This window comes from Anolis carolinensis, chromosome 1 (assembly GCF_035594765.1).
Source record: "Anolis carolinensis isolate JA03-04 chromosome 1, rAnoCar3.1.pri, whole genome shotgun sequence".
Classification (NCBI taxonomy): domain Eukaryota; kingdom Metazoa; phylum Chordata; class Lepidosauria; order Squamata; family Dactyloidae; genus Anolis; species Anolis carolinensis.
In genome coordinates, this window is record NC_085841.1 from 50,491,569 (window position 1) to 50,498,958 (window position 7,390).

Genomic DNA, 7,390 nt, shown 5'->3' on the forward strand with positions numbered 1-7,390 from the left:
ATTTCCTCCCCATCCTCTATTTGCTAGAAGCAGTAGCATTAGAAGGATGGTGAAGGGGAACTGGAGAAATCCAGACTTTCCCTGTCAGGTTGTAACAATGTATCTGCAATAAACAATGCAAAAATGCATGACCTGAGGAAAAAGCAGTATTCTACTCCAGCTGAATCTATTGCAGTTGTGTGTGCCTGCCTGCAATAGAAAAGATAAACAGTAGTTGCCTCCAAAATCCTTGATACAGCACACATAAACAGTGAAAGGGGATTGATTTGTCTGCTTCATTAGAAGCCCTCAGCCAGTTTTTAAAATAAGCACAGAGCTATTTGTTTAGCCACTAAAATTAAAATCGTAATAATAATGGAAGAGTTTTTGTAATTTTAAAAATACCGAGGTGAATTTTGTAAAATTTCAAATAGTCTCCAGAAGGTCCAAATGTTTTGTTTGTTTATGCAAGTCCTACCTGGCCTGAAGTTTCTCCTCACATGTGGATATTGCTAGCATTGAATAAAATGCTCCCCAGCAACATTCGGCAGGCCCCAACTCTCCTGGGCTTTAGAAAAACCCTAAAGACATGGTTATGTGCGCAAGCATTTAATGAATACGTACAATGATTTCACATGAACTAAGTCTGAACTAAGATTTACGTATGAGGATTTTGGATGAATGGATTTAAATTTATATATGTTTTTAAATTTTGTATAACGTGTTTTTACTTTGTATTGCTATTTGATTTGTATGAGCAGTTGTTTTTAGTGTATTGTTCTGTGCATTGAATTTTTGTCAATTTATGTAAGCCGCCTTGAGTCCCCTCAGGTGAGAAAGGCAGGGTAAAAATGCTGTAAATAAATAAATAAAATCTTTGATGAAAGTTGTTCAACAGCAATTCTTTTGTGCTGCTGGAACCTATCCCAATTCTTTCCATGTTATTTCTACATCTAGTACAAAATTTCCTCTTAGAGAAGCAATGCCAAGGAACATATTTACTTCATTAATTTATAGATGTTATCTGTTTTCTCCAAGAACATCTGAAGATGTCCAGCCACCACATGTGCAAGAACCTTGTGCAAATACAGGATATTAGGGATTATTGTTGAGTACCATCAAGAATCACTTTTTAAAATGTCTCCCCCAGGATAGCAACAGAACAGTGATAATGAAAACTGATAAGCCCCAACAGAAGGTGCTATTATGTTAATGCAAATGTAGTTTACCTGTCTTGTGTGATAAGGTTTCTGATCTACTACAGAAAGGATTGTAGTTCAGGATGATTGTAGGCCCTGAGATATTGGTGTTGAAATATGAAACCTGGAGATAGCCTTGTGGGATGCTGGAAAAACATTCTCTCCAATTGTCCTGATTATTTATTTTACTTTTAACCTATCTTTCTCCCCGTACAAGACTTAATTATCTACCTGTCACTTTTTCAGCTGCTTTAAAAATGTCCAAGTTTCTCTCTCCTCTTTTCCTTTCCTTTCATTGCATCAAACTGAATTCAAAGTGCAAAAGTAGTTTGTTCTCAGCCAGGGGGAGAACTTTATCCTTTCTTGTATGACCTCATTAAACAAGGCTGTTTTCGGTGGCATAAGCCGGTTCAGCTTTAATTTAGCCACAGAGCCCACCGGCTCCCATCCCACGACATACAGCTATTTCCGGTGGGGCTTCACAGCTAAACTAAACCAGAACTGGTGTATACTGGTGTATACCATTGCAGTATCAACACAGGAGGCTTCCCGTGTTGCACTGGAAACAATTAGGGGAAGATGGGTGGTGGATGCTTCCTCCCATAGGATGGGGTTTCTGGTCAGTCAGGCAATGCAATGGGGCACTGGGTTCTCCACACACCCTGATGGGCACTAATGGATTCACCACGATCCATGGCAATTCCGGAAGCCAGTATGATGAGGTCCGTAGACTCATCCAAAAGTTAACTGCCACATCCTTTCCTATTTTATGTGTTATTCCCTGTCAATAACTGTAGCCAACTGGACCACACGAGCTGCCCCCCCCCCCCCCCCCCCCGTCAGCAATTGCCAACATAACAGCATGGCCCAAAAGGGCCGAGTGCAGAGGTCCAATATCTATTTAGCCATCCTGATGCTTAAGAAAGATCTGGCACAACAAAGGGCTGGATGAGGATGAACAAATTGAAGCTTACTTTAGACAAGACAGAGGTTCTCCTTGTTAGTCAAAAGACAGACCAAGGACAAAAGTGCAGCTTGTTTGGAAAGGATAAAACTCTTCATGAAGATTTAAGTTTGCATTTTGGTTTGCATCTTGAATTTTCTCCTGAGCCTGGGATGGCCAGTTTCAGCAACACTTTCAGCAATACTTTGCAGAAAACTGCCAGTATTTACTCGAATCTAATGCTCATCTTTTTTGGCTATATTGCCTTCCCAAAATTACTGTGCACATTAGATTTGCGTAACACAGTAATCTTAGTGCTGAGCCAAAGTAAAAGGGGAAGCTGTTTCAGGAGCACCTGAAGTTCCTATTTGAGGGACATCATCTTTACTTTAATGGCCATGGCTCAATGCTATGCAATGCTGGAATTTGTAGTTTGGTGGGGCATCAGCATTCTTTGGCAGCTCCCATGATCCCAAACTACAACCCTTATGACCCCACAGCATTCAGCCAGAACAGCTAAATTGAAGTCATTCTATAGCATAGATGCACCCTAAGGTTTTCTTTTCCATTGCTGAAAGCTTTGGTGTTCTAAGACTTTTGTCCTTAAAGAAGAAATTATATTTATTTATTTTATTTCGTGTCAAAAGCATTGCATAATAAATAAGTTTAAAAGTGATGAAATAAAGGAATCACAAGCAGGTAAATAGTTTTAGACCAAAAGCGGGCAACAGCGACCACATTGTCCATAGCTTTAAACAACTCCTCCTCCGTACATGAGGCAAGACATTGTGGGCAAGCATACATATGTGGAGTTGTTTGTTCTGCTCCACAGTCACACAAGGTGGAGGATTCCTCCAGGTAGTGCCATCTTGCCAAGTTGTCTTTTGATCCGCTTCTGAGTTTGTTCAGGGACTTCCAAGTTGCCCATTCTTGGTTTGCCCCTGGAGGCAGACCCTCTTGGGGGGCCATCCAGTTAGAATTGCCAGGTTTAGCTGCCCAGAGGGACACCCTTGCTGTTGCTGGGGGAACATTAAGAGGAGTGGTGGTTCTCATGAAGCTTTTCCTTGATTTGAGTCTAGTGGGAGGAGGCTGATAGTCATGCAGTGGGTGGCTTTCACAATGTTCGACCTTATTTCTCTCACAGTTAGCAGCAACTTCCCATCGCACATCGGGGGGAGGGGGAGGCAATGCCAGCTAATTTGTAGAGTTTATGAACAGGTGTAGGTTTAAGGCATCCTGTGATTATTCTGCATGTTTCGTTCAGTGCTATGTCCACCTGTTTCGCATGGGCAGACTAAGCATGCAAACATTGTAATGCACATCTTTTTTTGGACAATTTACAAAAAATGCACTTTTTGCCACTGCACAGCACATTCACCAGCAAATACTTTTTTTTGGTTTCAGGGTTTTGAAAATTAAGGTGCATGTTAGATTCAATGTCGCATTAGATTCAAGTAAATGGGATATATGCTAATGACATCCATTTCTGGAAATGTCTGATTTGGTCAGGATGACACATTTATTGGTTACCTCTGTTTGGAATACTCTATTTCTGGGGCTACCTTTTAAATTTCTGCAAGTTTAAGATGCTTTGACTAGAATGAGGACTGAAGTTGGACACAGGAAAAAAAGGAAATGCCTTGTTATGACAATTTCACTGCCTCTCATTCTGTTTGCAACCACATTTCAAAATGTTGGTTTGAAGATATGGTTTAGGTCCAGCCTACTTGAAAAACTATTTCCCCACACAAATCTATCCTTGTATAATATTTTTGGGGAAATACTTTCTTTAGGTCCTTCCAGCATCACAAGCTTATTTGCTGCGGAGCATGAGAGGGCCTTCGCTGTGTTTGCTCCCAGACTATGGAACTCTTTCTCTGGGAAGATATTCTGGTCCTTCCTCAGCTTTCCTTCTGCTAATATGCAAATACTTTATTTTTCATACACACTTTTAGACCTCCCATTGGCTGTTGCAGCAAATAAGCTTGGTGCCTTAAAATAAATGTAATGGTTTAGCTGCTAGTTGCAACTGAAACAGTGGAAGCTGCATAACATGTTGGCTGCCATTCTGCAATTAATTCAATCACTCTATTTTCCTTGGGACTAGATAGCACTAGCAATGAGATTTTGGCCTGCTTTTAGCATTTTCGTGCTTATTTTCTTGCTTAATATTGCCAGTTGTTATCCTGATTTAACACATTGTTTTAATTAATTATTGTATTAATATTGCTAATTTATTCTTTTAGCACTTAATTTTATTATATTAATTTTTACAGATGCCACTCTGAGATTTTAATTAAATAGAAAGTGGTATGAAACTTTTTAAAAATAATTAAAAGTCTCTGTGAGTCAAGTTACATATGGATTGGAGTCCTGCTAGAGGACAAGAGGAATCAACTAACTGCTTCCTGCTTTTACACTTTCTCAGTGAAAACTGTCCAGCTTTCACTCTCCTCCTATCCTTTTCCCACTAGCTGGCATTGCCTTCCTAATGTGCAATGGGAAGTTGCTGCCAATTGTGAGAGAAATAAGGTTGAACTGTGAAAGCCACCCACAGTATGGCTATCAGCCTCCCCCCAGTAGACCTAAATCAAGGAAAGGTTTCAGGAGAACCACCACTCCTCTAAATGTTTCTCCATCAACAGAAAGAATATTCATTTGGGCAGCAAAATGAGGCAATTCCAACTGGATGGCCCCCCACGAGGGTCTTCCTCCAGGAGCAAATCAAGAATGGGCAACTTGGAAGTCCCTGAAAAGTGGAGTTGGCAGATCAAAAGACAACCTGGCAAAATGGCACTACCTAGAAGAATCCTCCACCTTTAGCGACTATGGAGCAGAACAAACAACTCAGCATCTGCATGCTTGCCCACGATGCCCAGACTCATGCAAAGAGGAAGAACTGTTTAAAGCTACAGACAATGCAGTCACTGTTGCCCGTTTTTGGTCTAAAACTATTTAGCTGCTTGTGATCCCTTCATTTTATCCATTTTAAACTTACCTATTTATGCAATGCTTTTGACACGAAATAAATAATTTTCCCACTTTCTCTTTAGTTTGCTTTAATTGCTGCAAACTAAGTTCATCGTGCAAAAATAGCCTGCAATTAGGTCCACTTTGGGAAAGGACAGAAGGAAGCGAGAGGTTGCCCTTTCAATTAGCCTCAGGCAAATGCAGACTGCTGCAGCCTCTCCAATGTGTTTGCTTCATTGCCTGTAATAACTTTAACCATCTTGACAACGCTCTGCATTTTTCAATGTTTTTCAAGTTTTTTCCTCCGGGTGTTTTGGACTTCAGCTCCCATAAAATCCAGCCAGCTTATCAACTGTTAGGAATTGTGGGATTTGAAGGCCAAAACATCTGGAGCACAGTTTGAGAAGCTCTAGCCACATGTGCACCCAGTTTTCACCTGTTAAATGTTGGAAAGTATACAGCATCTACCTTTCATCAGCAGATCAAATATACAATGAAAGGTCCATTAAGATTCCTGTGTCCTGTGGTGGATCTACATTGTAGAGTGAATTCAGTTTGACACAGTTTTAATTGCCATTAACTGCATTCCTGAATGCTCAGTGATGCATCCAGGAAGTTCACAAGAATGGTGTAAATTAGTAGCCCTCCCTTGCCTTCAGGCCCTGCAATTGATATGGCCAACCAGATGTTTTAAAGACACCCACAAAAAAATACAAGCATATTCTAAAAGGCAGCAGTAAAAGGCAGAGAAGCTTGCCATCTTTTACATGATAGTTCTTCCCTTTCTCACATACTACAGTTATGCAAACTGGCATAGTCTTCACAAGCAGTCTACAGCACCATTTATACAAGACGGCACTTATCTATTTTATTTTTTAGAAGCCAGCGCTCTTCTATTTACACTTTCAAGGATGCCACAAATAACCCCAGAAACTAGCAGTGCTGTGTGTCAGATGAGCTTCTTGAAAAATGCAAGGGTGTCGTTAAATGTAAGCACAATGCTGGCATTATATTGTGACCCACTTCACAACATTCCAAGGAAAGCAAATCTGTCAGGGCTTGAGTAGGACTAACCACTTCCAAAATAAAACAGGGTGCCTGTATCACTAATGGCTTTACAAGAAGGAGAACTTTACCAGGTGCAATTTCCCTTCCACTCCAACTCTGCAATCAAAGCAGAAGCAGCACCCAAAATTCTTTCTTTTTGAAGATACGGGATCCTTATGAACTTGGCAAACCATGCATTAATTGACGGGCAAAGTAATCCCATTCATCCAATTTTACTTTTTTCCCTCACTGAAGGGAAACACGAGTTCCTCATTTTGTTTCTATTATGCTAACAGTCTCTGGGGGAAGAATGATTCCCAGAGGGAAAAAGGACAGCTGATTTTGGATCTGTGGGGAGGCAAAATGCACTTCAGCCATGAAGAGATTTTGCAATAAGTTCAAAGAGAAACGAGGAGGCAATTGTGGCAGAAAAACACACGTATAGAGAGACCATAAGCATACAGACAGAGAGCCCAATGACAACAGGGAAAACCACTTACTGTAGTGGGTTCTGCAGAGGTATTCAACACAAACATCTCCTTTCTTTGTCCAGCTGCCAAGCGCGAAAGCATAAATGAGCAGCTGTTTCCTTCAAGCCGGGGTTGTGTGTCTCTTGCTTCACTAGTCACATGCCCCCTCTGATAAATCTCTCCGTTGTGCCAAGAGGTCAGACTCCGAAGATCATTATGCCCCCCACCCCATTTCAACAACAGCAGCAGCAGCAGCAGCAGCAGCAACAACAACACAATTCTTTTCTTCACAGCAAAACACTTTGAGCAGAGCATGGGCTACATCCAGCGTTTATTCTTTTACATTGCCCACTGGAAATAAATCAAATAAAACAGATAAGCTTCATCAGTGGGCAGGACCAGCTAGGATGGAAAATTAAACAGCCTACTGTAGTTTGACCTGCAAGGGTTGTTTTTCCACCTGGTGTGACAGTGCTCTTGCGTGGCTGGCTGGGTGACAGCCAGATTTCTGGAAAACTTTGCTGGGTAGGCAGCCCCCACATTTGCTGAGAAAGCCTTGGTCCACATGGCAGCCGAGACTGCCTTTGGCTGGGTTATTTGCTGCAAAGCTGGGTTTGGCCACAAATCCCGTGGTGATGAATCAGGAGCCGCAGGGCTTTCTTTGCATGCCCATTCAGCCCCAGCGTGTTCAAATGAGGTGCTTCAGAGGGAGACTGTGGCTTCTCCTGCCACTGTGGAACAATATATAAAATATGTATCTCTGCACAGGGAAGGTATATCCA

At 41.4% G+C, this 7,390-nt stretch overlaps 1 protein-coding gene across 1 annotated transcript in view; it reads right to left on the minus strand.

Annotated features, from left to right (window-relative positions):
• rasgrp3 (RAS guanyl releasing protein 3) overlaps positions 1 to 7,178 on the minus strand; it is a 46,048-nt gene extending 38,870 nt beyond the window's left edge. The window contains exon 1 of the mRNA XM_008125434.3: positions 6,639 to 7,178. The gene's annotated coding sequence lies outside the window, so the exon portion shown is untranslated. The remainder of the gene's footprint in view (positions 1 to 6,638) is intronic.
• Positions 7,179 to 7,390: the final 212 nt, after the last annotated feature.